Source organism: Amblyomma maculatum, chromosome 6, assembly GCF_055883805.1.
Source record: "Amblyomma maculatum isolate TAMU_Amacu chromosome 6, ASM5588380v1, whole genome shotgun sequence".
Taxonomy (NCBI): Eukaryota; Metazoa; Arthropoda; class Arachnida; order Ixodida; family Ixodidae; genus Amblyomma; species Amblyomma maculatum.
The window spans coordinates 82,512,556-82,528,608 of NC_139349.1; the positions used below are offsets into that span (position 1 = coordinate 82,512,556).

General features: G+C 42.1%; 1 long non-coding RNA gene across 1 annotated transcript; it reads left to right on the top strand.

The window, feature by feature from the left end:
* The first annotated feature begins 461 nt into the window (after positions 1 to 461).
* On the top strand, positions 462 to 11,865 carry LOC146186117 (uncharacterized). The gene is made up of 7 exons (XR_014708078.1): positions 462 to 515; positions 2,734 to 2,795; positions 2,871 to 2,946; positions 5,627 to 5,724; positions 7,192 to 7,268; positions 9,354 to 9,426; positions 11,597 to 11,865. It is a non-coding gene; the product is annotated as an uncharacterized LOC146186117 (long non-coding RNA).
* The last annotated feature ends 4,188 nt before the right edge of the window (positions 11,866 to 16,053 follow it).

Sequence of the window (16,053 nt, forward strand, 5' to 3'; positions counted from 1 at the left end):
CAAAACCCTCTGATAGCTCAACAAATGAAAGGAAAACTATTTATTTTATATTTATTTAACATTGCAACGTGTTTTTTGCTGAGTACAAATGCTTATGATAAATTATATTGTCTTGCCGATCATTAATGACAGCACTTCCGTTTCTTGGCAATGATTTTTGCACAAGTATTTCGATCAACAGCAAATGTTTTCCCAAATGAGTTTTGTCCGTCGCATTTCGGCCACGTCTCGTAAAACTTTTGTCAACAAACAACTCTGGCAGAAAAAAAAAAAAAAGAAAAGAAATCACCCTATTTTCTGTGTGGCATACAAAAGCCGAAAACAACATGTTATTGTCCGTATCGACGAGAAACGTCGACCGTATCATTATGGCCTTTCCTTCTTTCTCGGCTATCAGAGGAGGAGAGGAGGCAACCTTGGCGCCACGCTCACCTTGTGGCGGTAGTGGCGGCGCAATAACTCCTCCTCCTCCTCGCGGAAGTTGGTGAGGAGGATCGCCCGCATCAAGCCTCAAGGCCAGGGTTGCCAGATTTGGCTACTTTACGCCAAATTGGCTACTTTCTGAGCCGCCTGGCGACAAAAATTTTAGGTTGGCTACTTGGCTACTTTCTGGCTACTTTGAAAAATTTTAGCCTATTCCAACGAGCCCGTTTGCGCGCTGTTCAGGATGCTCATTTTTATAGATAGACAGATAGCAAATCTATCATAGGTAGCGCTGCAATAGAACCGACTGTGCATGGTGACGACTGTTCCCACCCTGTTTCAAAGGGGACGCTCTTAACATCTATTCACTAAAACCCCTTGATAATTTGAAAGTAGCGACACTCTCCTCCGCGCCGCGCGTTCCTCCTCAATTCTCGCGCGGGGCGGCTGCGAGCTCTGCGCACAACACGCTTTTTCTCCCTGGCGCCCGCCGGCCGGCCGCAGCAGTCAGTGAAGCGCGCGTTTTTGGTCCAGGTGTCGCTCCAGGATCTAGCATTGCCTCTGACTTTGTCTGCGTTTGTTTTTCTTTTTTTTTTTTTTTTAGCGTGAACTGTGTCACCGCGGTAAAACTTCACAAAACGAGAAAACGGCCCAGGCTGGTGCTTTGAACTTTAAGATCAGAAAAAGTCAAAGCGGCCGCTTAGTCTATTTCGCTACTTTCAAGCTATCTTGGCTAAGCATAGTATATGTCACGTGATAAACCTTCAGTTTGGATCATTGGTTAATTATACACTTATTTTGACCAACTACGGGCCAAATTAAATGATATTTAGTAAACCGCACTTGAAACCCAAATTTGCACTGCAGCATCGAGTCATATACCGTTAAGCTTAGGCCAAGTGTAATGGCACTGTGGTAGTTAGCGATCCTCATTAATCTGCGTTAAATATTTATTTTGTATAATACCTAACTTTGAGCTAGGCGATCGTCATACCGTTGAAAAGCTTAGGATAAATCCAAACGCTCTGAATTAGCGATCCATATATTAGCGTTAGTGAGCTATATGCAATCAAAATCATATACCTTTCATATATCGAGTCATATACCTTTCGAAAGCTTAGGTTGAATGCAAATGAGTTGTGCTAGTTATCGAACCGAATTAATTAGGGCTAATTATTTAACTGCACTTGAAGCCAAATTTTGCATTATAGATGGCCAACAAAGAACAAGTATAAACGCATTATGCTAGCTAGCCAAACTTAGATAACCATCACAACAGAGCTAACACACTAACTAGGCTTACCACGAACTGCTTCGAAATGTTTTTCTTTGCCCATGCATGTTTGCGTGCAGTAGGTCTTATTTAGCGTGCACCCGCTGACAATAAATTAGTCATGAGTGCATCTTCCGTCCATAGGTTTGTCTCATCAGTGTGAAAGTGGCTTTTGCACTCTAGTTTGTTCACTGAATAAAACAGTTGCGCACTTTCAATGTGATCAAGGAGCGCGGACAACCATTCATTGACCGCAATTCGCCGAACATTATTAGGCACTGGTGTCAAGAAAGCTTACGAATATACTTGATATACCTATGAAAGAATGATTTCTATATCTCTAGGCAAGGTAAACGCCTCTCGATAATGTAATATTATACTTGAGAAACCGAAGGTTCCCGTCCAACGCCCAGTAGTCATGATCAAAAAGAAGTGTGTGTGATCATGTGAACACCCCCTGCACATTGGTCGTATCCTTGATAAACCCAAACCATGATTGAGAAGGTCAACTCAACCATTTACAGCAGGCCTGAAAATCGCACCTGAGTGGTTGCAGTTTCGTTTCGTCGTGTTCTCCTTTCGTAGCCATTGTTTGAGACGTCCAACTCCACTAACATTTTATACTTACATTTTCGTGGACATAATTTTATGCATTTTATACTGTTTCTAATCATCACAGAGAAGTTTCTGATAACATGTGTGTTTATCTGGTCAGTTTAGTTTTATGTCTGTTTATATAATATCGCAGTGTTACGCAGCCAGTTTTTTTTTTTTTCGGAAAACTTTTATATGTGATTTAGTTGTTATAAGACGCAACTGGCATTTGTTTCTTCACGAGCGTTGGAATAAAACGACTATTAAACGAATGTCTTTGGTTGTCTATTTGCAGTGAGCGCTCTATTTACTGCCCCATGCATGGCCCCATGGCTCCTTTTTGGCTACTTTTTATTGCTCTTCCTCTGGTTGGCTACTTTCTGGCTACTTTTCCCATTTTTGTGGCGACTTTTCATTTTTTGGACCTGGCAACCCTGCTCAAGGCCCTACCGCCCTACTGTAGCAGCATTCGCGCGCTTTCCTGTGTCGGCTGTAATCGTTAAAGGTAGGGCTAAAACTGCAGCGTCTCTCTCATTTGAAATAAACAGCATAGAAAAGTTTCTTTCTTTCATATTTACAGTTGCACAGGTTCCAAGCCACCCATCAAAATCCAGAATGGCCGGACAGACTCCAGTGACAGTGAAGGTTGAGCATTGGTAAGTGCACGTGTTTTTGTCTGCGTGAGTGTCAGCTAGGCCGTCCTATGCTTCTGCTTTTAGGCGACCGAAAAAAGTTGGAATGGTTGAGCCTGTACCACCCATACAGTTAGGATCATGCAGCGCAAGAATCGCATGTTTGAACAAGTTTTCCGGAAACGCTGTGCGCGATTTCCGCACGCGCATAGTGACAGTTAACTTGGCGGAGACCATGCATGGTCGGCCGCCGAAGGACTTGCTGACCTAAATAATCACTGTCAGAGCGTAGCCGAATTCCATCAATTAAGTGGTCACAACAGTAAATGGATAGCAATGGCTGTGGGTGTCGGAAAACAATACGCATATTGGCGCGCGGTTTTCGGCCAGTGAGAAGTGGAAAAACTTTGATATCACATTTTCATCTGCTCACATGCGGAAAGCGGACGTTGAATGTGATAAACCTTAGTGTTTACCATACTCCGGAATTTTCTAGGTTTTTCGCTATCATTTTTGGAAGGTGTATTTGGGTCTGCTTCGTAGGAGTGCTTTGCATTTCGAGTCACGCCCAAGTATGCATTCTTAGCTTGAGAGTATTTTTCACATTTGGTCGTGGTATTTTTTCCATGCTTGTGGGCTTGCTTGGCGCTTCGCTGTACGAAATGAACTTTTTTTTTTTTTTTTTCCCGAGTCGTTTCAGTGCTTCTGTAAGCCATGGTTTCCGATTACGCTTTCGCAGTGTGCATGTTGGGATATATTAGTTTTTAGTCCGGCTATTTTATGGTTAAAGATTGTCCAGTTTTAATTTTTGTTCTGTTGTAGAGGGCCATTTCAAACATCGACAGAACATTAGTTATTTTTTCAGTGATAGCTTTCCAGGAACCTTTTCTTAATACATGGATAAGTTTTAAGTGGAATGAATTTATTTCTCTGTAGTCGCTAATTTCTTGGAGGCATGCCATGAATTCTAGGCTGCCTGTATAAGTGGTCAATATGGGGTCTAGTATACTGCTTCTTTTGCGACACATCAGCTCAGATACTAGTTGATCAAATTAAAATAGCGGCAAACATCAGGTTCACTATTCCACTTGACATCAGGGTAGTTGGAGCTTTGAAACTTTATATAGTGAAGCTTGTGAAAAAAAGTTGGGACTACTGCGATCCCGATTAGTGGTGAAGCACAGCACATAAGCCAGAGCATTTCTATGTGCAATGTGGCATTAACAGTACTATCTCATAACTGCTCGTTGTGCGGCGGTTAGAATGCCCACACCATGAGAAGCTTGCAAGAAAGATTGATATTAGGCAGGTGAAACGTAATCGGAGTTAGTGACATCATTGGTTGGCAGGTTGCAGTCACTGACATAAGCACATGCACAAGCTGTTTGCCGGATTAGTGCCAAAGTGACAATGAAAGCTCTTGAAAAACAATGTGTATGCATATGTGTGTGAAATTTAGCTGCAATACTGTCGCAGCGACATTCCAATTTCTTAGCCAACGTATGGGGAAGACGTAGCCACCCGCAGTGCTACGAGTGATTTCAGCATTTTGAACACTACAGTGTGAAACCTGGACGACTTTCCACATCAATCGATAAGGACCATGTTGAGAGAGTTCAGGCTGTGACTTGTGAAAATCATCAGTTGACTGTTAGAATAAGTGCCGACAGAGGGAGCATCAGCATAGTATCACGTCACCAAATTTTGGTTGACAAAATTAGCCGCATCGTGTCGGTGCAAAATTCATGCAGAGTTTGTTGACTTGCATTTGGAAACAAACCTGTGTTGAAATAAGCCAGGAACTGCTTTCTAGTGAAATCGCCAACTTCTTTGAGAATGTCATAACAGGCGCGTGGGTTTATGGCTACAATATTGAAACAAAGGGGCAGTCATCACAGTGGGTAGTCGAAGGGTCTTCTCGTCCAAAAAAATTCGTGCATGTGTCTGTCAGAGGCCAATGTGTGTTATTTGACTACAAAGGCATTGTCCATCAAAAATTTGTATCACGTGATCAGATATTAAGCAGGGAAGTCTATCGAGGCTTCTAGCACATTTGAGGGATGCCGAGCACAAGAAGAGGCATGAATTGTGGGAAAGGGTGTCACTTCTTGTCCGCAGCTGTGTAGCAAAAAACATCACAGTCTCGTTGTACCCCATCCACCATATTCTCTGGACCTAGCCCCAGCAGGGTTTTTCTGTTTTATGAAATTTAAAACCATTTTGACGAGATATAGATTATAAAGGGATTCAGGACAATGTGGCACCATCCCCCCCCCCCCCCCCCATCCCCATCCCCAGAAAGTGCATTCCAGGCAGCTTTCCAAAAATGGAAGAAACGGCGAGAGCAGTGTAATTCCAATAGAGGGGACTACTTTGAGGTTGACTGTGATGCTTAAAATGCTATAACTAAATTATAGAACGTAACATTCTGCATTGCTGGCCTCACTTCATTTCACTTTGGAGGTTTTCTGAAAATTGTTGGTCACTTATATTCACATGGCAAATGGGGCATCTTTTAAGTTTCCTCTGATTGTCTGAGGCTCGGAAGTTCTTTTAAGTTTGCGATTTAAATTCTTGGGGCACTGTCACGACCCTTTCCCCCCCCCCCCCCCCTCATGTTGTAGCTATGGATGGCATAGTTGTGCATGCTTACCAGGCCTTATGAGGGGATCAATTCAACGTGTTATATACATTTTGCTTTCAGCGGTGGATGAGGTTACGCTCGCCGTTTCGGGGACTTGAAACGGCAGATCCTCGAAAAAGTACCTCATGCCACTGTGACAGGGGCCAAAGGACGCAAAAGTGAGTGCACATTTTCTTGTAAACCTGTGTTTATGCGTCTTTTTAGCTGGCTTGCTTGACAACTGCTGTTAGTTATCAAAAGTTCAGTTGAAACCACTGCTGTGGTCTCCCTAAGCCATGTACTACTGCCTGACTGCTTCACTTTCAGTGCCTTTGCATAGATGATGAAACTATGTGTACAGTCTTGGTCAAAAGTCCTAAAGCAAAAGAATGATAGTCTCAGTCTCAAAACGAAGGAGTCATATTCATATGTCACCGTTAAAAAAAATTAAACCACCTTGAAATGCTATGAGATAGTTTCTTGCTGTAACAAGAAACCATTCCCTAGCATTTTGAAGGCCCTTCGGCTTTTAATGATGCCGTCACGGTTCCATTTTGCAGCTGAGACAAAACTCGAGTGGCTTCAGGACTTTTCACCAAGCCTGTACATTCAGAGTTCTTACATTCCCTTTGCACCATAGTCACTTGCAGAAATGTTTAGCTGTCTGTATTTTCATTTTGTCAACATACAAGGGATCGGTCTTGGCCAAAGGATACAGTAAAGTGAGTGGTTGAAATTGTGGTTTATGTCACATTGCTCCTTTGTTTTAACCCAACATGCTTGTTTTTTTGGCCATTCAGAAGGTATGGCAACAGTGAAATTAATTAATGTTGCTGTGGTGAATTAAGCTGTTCCTGTAGTGCGTCCTGGGAGACTGATGAGCCTCGGCAGTTAATTTGTAAATGACAAAAGCTCAGAAGGAAATTCTGTGACGAAGTTTTTGCCATAAAGGGTTGAACCAACTGACACAGAGAGGATCCCGCTATAAAGTTTTAAGTAGATGAGTCCTAACTTAGAACTAAGGAAGAAGATACTATGTTCGATAAAAAAAAGAATGTTATTTAAGTCTATCCCTGGCTTACATTTCCCACGCTATGGATCAATTCGTTTTTTTTTCTTAACTTTAGGGAAAATTATCTGCTTTCTGAAGATGAAGCGATGGGGAAGTCTTGGTTTTTAGGGCATGTAAAGTACCGTGGAGTTGAACTAAGTACACAGAGCACACTGCTTTTGAAGCAGACTCTTAAAATGGCAAAACTGTCGTATTCTGAAGGTTGCAGCTCACTGTGCAAACGGAAAATAATTATTCTATCGACAGAGAGCTACTGGTGTTTTTTACTCTTCGCATTGAGCGACCATGTGAAGACTATCTGGAACAGTGTTTTTCTGTGAACCATTGAAAATTACCTTCAGTAATCGGTTGACTTCCCAGCTCCAGAAATTGTTGCATGTTTTATGTAAAAATATTATGTGTAATGTGGTGAAATGAGACAGTAAAAGTGGCTACTGTGCTGCATTGTGACAACACAGACTGAACAGATGCAATGAGCATCGGTTGACAGTGCCACAAACAGCGATGCAATCTGAATGGCAGCGTTACCCTGTCTGCCAGATTAGGTTCACCGTATGTATTGTCACCACTGCAGAGTCCTTTGAAGTTGAGATCAATGGCGTCTCGGTGTACTCCAAGCTCAAGACTGATTGCTTCCCTGACTTTGAAGAGGTGAGTTAAAGACTGCTTCACATTTAGTCGAAAACCAGCTTGCAGAGAAATAGTGGCATGCACCATTGAGCCTCCACGTGCCTGCCACTCTGCAAAAGCCTGGTTATTGCGAACCAAAATACACATATACTTAATGTTGAGCATAAGCCATAAATACTGACCTCAATATTGTGTTGCGTTTGTTGAATGTTGATATCATGAAACCTGCAAAGGATGAAACATTTAAAATTTTCACCTATATATTATGGTACAAAAAGTCCAGTAGAAATTATTTTTATTATGCATGAAATGGAATTATGTCTGTATGTTTACAAAGGCCTGTACAGTGCCAAAAGCTAATGTATAGCCCATCTTTAGGTAGCCGGTATGTAATGGAAATAAATGTTCTACTTAGCATTCATATTTATGTGTAAAAAAATTTTTTACAAAGACAAGTTGCTAAAATAGTGCATGTATACATCGGAGCTTCATTGCACTTTTCATTATCTCGGGATTTGTTAACAAATGACATAATTACTCATTTGCTGCAAAATGTCAAAGGAGTAAGTGATGGCAGTCGGAAAAAAGGTGAAAGCCTAGAAAATCAAGTCAATTTCTTTGTTCGCCCCATTATTTGGAGAAGTGCGGCGAATTCCAACCAGCGGAAACTCCTTTCTCTCCTCTTCACTGTGATACTAAAATGGCGGCGCTCTGCTATCGGAACGCCATGGTGTCTTTGATGTACCATCCTGAGACCATCCGAAGTGCATTTCTCTTGTAATTTTCTACAATTAAAAGCAATAAAAAGTCATTAGTATCTGAATTTCTACTACATAACCTTTATTTGTCTTCGCAAGACTGATTGAATCTCGACAGTCGTGAAAAACAAGTAATCTGAGAAATCAAAAATTTTTGACCGAACTGGACAATTTATTTGCCATGCTCCTTCTTGAAGGAACATTTATCACTTTGCTTTCAACAAATTCTACTTTTCAAGCACCACAAACATAGACGGAATCGACCGGTTTACTGTTAGCTAAATTTATAAATCCTTGCGTGAATTAATTTTTGAGCTAACCACTAACCAAGCTTGAAAAACTACACATTTGCTTGAACTGAAACTTGTATACATTCGCCCTCATGCCTGGGCTGGGTTTGTTCAAGCAGCCGTGCTTACATTCTCAGGTGCATTCAACTTTGAAGAAGTCACAAAACTATTCCTTTTGTCTACAGTGTACAATTTCTGCTTGAAGAAGGGCCTACCTGCAAACGTGGCTGGCACGAAATGGTTAAGAGGTGTTTTGTTTCCGATGGTAGTGACCACAGATGGAAAATAAAAAATTGTGCTTGTTCATGAGAGTATACATGACTCATTTCAGGGAAAGGATAATGCCCATAGAAGGAGATGGAAACTCTAATGCTTACGTTGTGTCCTCTACGCATTTCTTGTGCTTTCATCAAAATCAATTAGGGTCATACAAATCGAGGAACATAATTTGCCTCGGTAATTATCCTATTATGTTCGTTTCTGCCCTCATGATTTGCATCCTACATTGCACACCTACCAGCTGCGCCATACAAAATTTTTAATGCTCATAAATGGAAACTCAAGCAGTAAAAGCTTATTCGATCCACATAAGCCTACTCTTGTGCACACTGTTGCTTTGCTCAGTATGCCTAAAAAAAATGCTTCTGTTGGCTTATCCACTGGCTTGTCCACAATCGGGAAGTCACATAGGGCTGGCATTCAGTGGCAATTTTCGATTTACAATACTGTGTTTCCATAGAGTACTTGCTTCGTTAAAGTGGGAATCATTGGAAGGTCCACATTACATTTGGCGATGCCAGAACAACTTTTACTAGAGCTGTATTGGCAGTGCCCCTCGTGGTTAGCGGCAGAATAATGAAAGTTAATGCAAGAAAAGAACTTGACCCAAACATAGTATAAAACAATTTACCACTAAATTTCAGCTTGGCAGAAAGTCTGAGTAGTGCAGCAGTCTGTAGCCTGTGTAGTGTTAATATTAACACTTCCTGCAGTGTTTAAGCATGTCTGAAAACTACAGAATTACTTTTTCTGCCCCTTGTTTTATCTTTTGCGACCAGATTGTCAACGATGTTCTGGAAGTCAGCCAAGGGAAGTCTGTGCAGCCCGTCACCGGCACGCAGTAATAGCCAGGTCTGAATGCCTTTGCTTCTATCACACGCACCTTGTGCACGTAGCTAGTGGCTAGTTACTTTGGGTCCTGCACCTGTTACAGAACTCCACATGTAGATGCGATATTTCCAGCTATGCAACCTGCCATTTGTCCATCTGTTTTATTGGTTGCATTGGAAGGACTGGGATGAGACAAATGTTACCCTGTCCTGGGCAAAACACTATGAGAAACGTGATGTGTTGGCTGTACGCGTTATCTTTGAAACTCGGTGCCAGATTTTTGTGTGATAGGGAGGTAGTTGTATGAGCATGCATCTTTGATTGTGCTTCCTGCTGCTGAATAAACTCTCGTTTAATGCCTCTCTGCACTAAGATTTCAGGATGCAGAGCTGTTACATCTGCAATTGCTTTGTCTGGTAATGGCACTGGCTCGGGCCGGACCAAAAGCCTGTTCCCGGCCTCGCCCGTTCAGCAGCCCTTGGGCTGAGCCAGGCACAATAACCCCAGAGTACAGGCAACTTTTGCGGAACTGCAGATATGGTCATGGTGTGCTATAGGTGTCTCAAATGCAAAGTGTTAAATGTTTTGCAGTGTCCTCCTCATGTGAGAGAGTCCGAATTCTCTCCGGATATCGTTCCCTCGCTGTGAACAGTTCTTTGCTACCCGCCATTGACCGAGCATAAGGGCCGCTTGTGTGCCATCGAGTTTAGACTTTCGTGCCTCTCTCTTTGGTAACACAGGTGCAGATGTTTAGGCATCCCAGAAATGTTGCAGCGCAAAAGCATGCAACCACAATTAAGCCTGTAATGAATGTAATAGAGAAAACTATTACATTTCTTAGATTCGTAATGCAAAAGGGCCCACCCAAAGTGAAGTTTTAATGTGTAGGTCTCTGCTTTGTGCTATGCTGTTGCCTCTCACGTGTGTCTGTCGTGGCTTGACATTGCCAGCACCTAGTCAAAGCATCTGCAGTCCTCGTTTTTTGGCGAAAGCGATACAGCGACGGTGCCATGAAAGGCACACGGTGAAGGAGATGAGCCCACCAAGTGCTTGTTCACAATATCAACCCTTGCTCAGAGTTAGAGCCAGCATGCTTTTGGGGGAGCAAGGGAGCCGTGTACTGAAAATTTGCTTTCCTTGAGAAGAAAGTGTTAAGTCATTCTAGCAAGCAGTTAGATCTTGGGGCAGTGAAAGAAACTTCAGCGTTGCCAGACTCATGATCCAAGAGTGCTGCAAACGCCTCAAGTGTTCGTCAATGCATAACTTGTCGTTTTTAAATAATAAATTAATCTCGAGGTAGAACAGCGCAAGCTACACAGGAACAAGAAAGGAAGACGAGACACGCACAGCGCTGACGTACAACTGCAGGCTTATATTTCAGACACTTCGGAAATATACACCAGCATCAAGAAAATAAGAGCAACATAGTCTGATAGACAGTCATCGCCCCAAGAAATCACAGAGAACCCAGATCATCCAGCTCCAGATAAAAACAGCAATTCTTTATGTATATTTAACTTTATCTGGAGTTGGACAATCTGAGTTCTCTTCTGTAATTTCTTGTGGCGATGACTGTTTATCAGACTATGTTGCTCTTATTTTCTTGACGCTGGTTTCCGAAACGTCTAAAAAATAAACCGTCAGTTGTAAGTCAGTGCTGTGTGTGTTTCTAGTCTTCCTTTCTTGTCCCTGTGTAGTTTGAGCTGTTCTGCCTTGAGATGAACCAACTAGCCCGCTGTGTTATTCAAATAAATTAATGCAGAAATAATTCTATGCATGTACTGTGTCTCTATTTGTCATCTTAAATGTGATAACTAAACAATTCCGAGACTTTAAATGAACTCATTATCTTGAAATTATTTCTTTCTGTGTCGTCGTCGCTTCAGCTGCAATTATAAAAAGTCTGTCTGGGCTTAGTCCTCGAGTTTTGGCACAGGGCCGGGCTCGTGTCTGTAGCCCACGCAAAGCTCTAAATGGCACTTCTAGCTTGTAGCCTTCAAATTTCTAATACTGCAAGCGGCAATTGTGCAAATACATCTGCAGTTGCTAGCCTTCACAGTGCACTTACATGTGTTGACATAATACCTACCGGACAAACCCGGTCAAGTGGAGATGCATTTGCATTAGTTTTTTAGTGCATTTACGCCTAGTTGAGTAAGTATATAACATATGTTTTTTCCTGGCCTCTTAGGTTTCAAAGTGAACTCTATGCACAAGCAGTGTACACTGTTTGTCGTGAAGAGACGCTCCCTGCTGGACGTTTGCTTTGCCGGTCGACTGCGCTGGTGGTGTTTCTAGACGGCAGCCAAAGGCTGTGGAAGGCGCACCAATGATGGCTTGGCCCCAAATTCCCACAAAGGGCTTTGCCTGAAGAACCTGCGTGTCCCAACCTGCGACTGCCTGCTCTTTTTATGCCACTGTCGTGTGGTCCCGGCAGAAGTAAATGCACTTTTGATTGCATCGTGGGTGATGGCTCTTTACTGGGGCAACAGCTTGAGCTGTTTAGCCAAGCATATTTAAAGGCGTACAGCGAGTGTCAAGCTACAGATAAAAAGTATTTTTTTTTTTTTTTTTTTACTTTTTGTATTCTGAAGCTTAGTTAAATCATCTGCCACTAGGGCTAAGTGGCTTTGGCATTTGGCTGCTGGATGCAGTTTCAGGCTCAAATCCCAGCCATGGAAATCATTTTGATATGGGAAAAATGTAAATGCTAGTAACTGTCCAAACTAACCTGCCGCTCTCCACTATTTCTTCCTGTTCCTTATGCTGCCCCTTGTACGGCCTTGCGATATTAAACTGCTTACTCTGGAACAAGGTCAGCGAGGCTGTAAATGCCACCTTGCAAGGCAATCTTGGAGAAGCAGGAGATGTGAATTCGTTAGTTACAGATGTGGTTAATTTAGTTTACACCATTGGTGTAGCTTTTTTTTAAAATTTTATATTTAGTCCTAAGCATTACAGATGACCGATATGCGCTGCCGTTTCTATCATAGGTTCGCTTTCTTACTCGTTGCAGTCAGCGCTAGACCATCCTTGCCGCCTGCTGTTGCTTTGGGCACACAAAATAGAAGAAAAAAAAAGGCCACTGTAATTGCCTAGCCTTTTGACATTTAACACAAGATTGGCGGTTTAATTTTGTCGACGGCAACCATGTTTCAATGCAACTACCATGCAAATTTACCTGTGTACTGTGATTTGGTTTCACAAGGCAACCTAATTCCTGTACGCTGTAATAGTTCTGTTGGCACAAAAGAGCTGCAGCAAAGTAACCTTTTATGAAGGATAAATGCTTAAAGAAAACAGTGCAATAATGTAAGACTTTATTTATTTCAATGACTCAATGAAAGACAAATGCGCATAATAAAAGTGCGATGTCTTTTAATTACATGGAAACTGTAGCAGGAGTATAGAAACTTACACAGCTGGCTTATTGACCAAGTGAACTTCAAAAGTTGCATTCATCAGTGGCCATCACGAAGTATGGAAAGTAACAAGGGGTTTGAGGGAGGTACGTCTCGAAAAGTCTGTCAAGTTGTTTTCTCTTGGATGAGCGCACGGATCTTTTTTCGTAAACAATGTTCTTGCATCATGCATGGGTTCAGGCGGATGTATAGATTTGTCTTCAACCACAGAACCAGCACTTTTAATACTAATATAAGTGCATAATTTTTGCACTGTCCATGCGCACACCTCATAAATAGTTTGAAATTTTCATGCGGTAAGGTACAGTCTGATCACACTTCAGAAAACTGCAAAAACAGTCACAAAATTTGCTTTATGGGGCTAATAGTGTTCAAGACATGCTAGCTTGTATTTAATAAAAACTGCAGTCTTAGACGAAAACTGTAACCTGCTTCAATTGAATACTTGACTTAAAAGTGCTGTCAGTATTCCTGAAAATTTTTCGAAAAACTTAATGTTTCATTGTAAACTGATTATATTTGTTTATTTCATAATTGATCTCTTCCCATATACACTTCTAAACACAATTCTGCTGCACAGAGCAGGCTATGAGACGTCAGTTTCTACACATGTGAATGACAATTGCTCTTCCAATATACATTTGGGCGATCGTCATTGAGTGCCCATCACAGGCCATAGGCGTCAGTCGTTAAGTGGCTTCCAATCTCCTGCTTGGTGCCAATAATGCGCCACCATGCTTTGCAGTATTCAAGCCTAATGGCGACAGGTCAAGAGGAATTATAGGATTGTTTTCATGTGTTTAGATTTTTGTTTTTGCACATTTCCTTGAATGAAGCAAGCACAGTAGTGAATCTGTCGTGCAGCAGCAAACGAACCAGTATAACATTTCGGTGTTTAAGCCACGCTATGCTTTGAACCAATTTTGATTTGCTCAATCCTCCACTCATGCAACCGTGCTCAAATTGATTCCATACAGTGGCACGCAGCAGCTTGCTTTGGGACACCTCATTTGCACTTTCAATTACCCTTTCCAGATACTGCATATGCGACTGTATACATAGTGTACACTCTGCTTTTTCTGGCATCAGCACGCTTTGTTATCCTACTGAAGAACTCTTTGTCAGCTAGACAACACAATACGGCAAACATTATTTTCATGATTGTAAGCTTGGCAACAGTAATTCCAGAGAAATTTTGTAACCCCTACTACCATTTAATTCGTTAAGAACACTATTTTCAAGCACTGTGATGTTTTGTGCAGAATTACCAGCTGCTGTTATTCATTGCAAAACTACTATGTCTGCTAAGGTGGAAAAAAAATTTTCCTAAATAGAAATTGCCAATGGAATCTGACACGGTTAGTGCAGGCCATAAAAGCACCAAAAGATTGATGCAACGAGATCAACACTCCATCAAGGCAACCCGGAATATTACTGCTATTTGCACGTTTTCATTACAACACCAGTACAGCCGCCGCAGCTTTAATACTTATGAGGCAAACTCGTTATGCAGAATCCAGTAACTAACAGTCAATCGTTTGCTGCTGGCCTGTGTACAATATTGATGCCTCAAGCTGCATTACGCTTTAATCACAACTTAATCTTGCTACAGTAAAAAGAATTAAACTAAAAAGCAACCTTACATTTACCAAATGTATGCACATTACCTAAACAATTTGAGCAAAAGTGTTAGTGGAGATTTCTAGCTCTCAGCTGTGAAAAAAAAATAAAAATAAAGGTGTGGAGAGCACAGTTTGTGCCCATATATAATGTGCAGCATGTGATGTGGCTGAGGGGATGCCCAAATTCATGGCCAAGCAGGCCAATGTTGCATTAGTCAGGTTTGTTCATGCATCATTGCTGCTCTTTGCAGCTGCTTTGTAACAGTATCTCAAATTCACTCTTACAACTCGTCCTTTGCCACATGCACACAATGAGTGACATTAAATGTTTATCCCTTAGACCGGCAGTGCCATTTATTTTAGGGTATGTCCCATGCATCTATTACGTAGGATTGGAAAATTTGATAACCGTAGTACATGAAAGTTAGACAAAACATTTCTTGTTTATAATTTCAGTTGTGAGCATGAAATGCTGTCAATATCACGAAATATAATTGGTTAAATGACAGACACACTCTAGCTATATGGACAGCAGCTTACCACTGTCCCTAAAAACAGAGATGATGTTTGTATTCTGTCAGTACTCTTTTTGGACTGAAACAATAAGGACTTTTAAAAAAGGTTCAGAAAATTTAGTGAACGAAAGAAAAAAGGATTCTGAAGAGTTGAGTCCAAGACTGGAGAATGAGGTACAAAAAATCATGGGGGACATGCTCTGCCTTTAAAGGTATACTGAATAAAAAAATTCCGCCGAGATTTCCAGCGCAGATGGTAGCTATCGCATTGGGAGTGACCAAAACAATCCACTTTATGAAAGAAATGAGCGGAAAGTAAGTATTTTAATGAATATTTCTCAAATCGCCGCACCTAGCGGGCTCCTGTGAAGGCTCTGACAAAACCGTATATCACGTCACAACTACCTGCCTCCCTCGCCACCCCCATCATGAGTGGTTGCACCTGTTCATTTTTCCTTTCCCCCGTGGCAATCGCAAAGTGCACTGACAGACGTGATTTTTTTTTTTTTTTTTTCGCTGCTCATGTTCCTGTGCACAATTCAGCGTTCCCACCCAGAGCGCAAACAATTGTCCACAATATGCGTCTCGTACGCGTCCCCCATGGACCTCCCTCCTATGCGGCATTCCACTCTTCGCAGCATTGTGCACCGCGCGACGCAGGGGGACCGACGCTGCATGTAGCCAGTCAGCCAACTTCAGGGGCAGCAGCGGCAGGATCGTGGGGCCATGGAGGGTAGTTGGGACGTCAGACCCGCCGGCTCACAGGTCGGGAGCGCGCTACCTCTGACCCAGCGGCCGCTCAGAAAAGCAAAAAAATACGGCCATCCGCTCAAAACTAACCCGAATTATGTGTCTGTACTAATGTAATCGTGTCTTAAGAATGCAATCGTGGTGCTTTCTCAATATTCTTGGATATTTGTTCAGTATACCTTTAAGGGTATGACGCAATAGCATAGGCTACCGGCCCACATATAAAGCCCCACTTTAACCAAACCATATGAACGTACCTGCATGGCATACGGTAACATGAATGCAAGGGTCCTGGCAAGCTTGATTCTGATATCGCCTTTCCATATGAAAGGAGAGGCC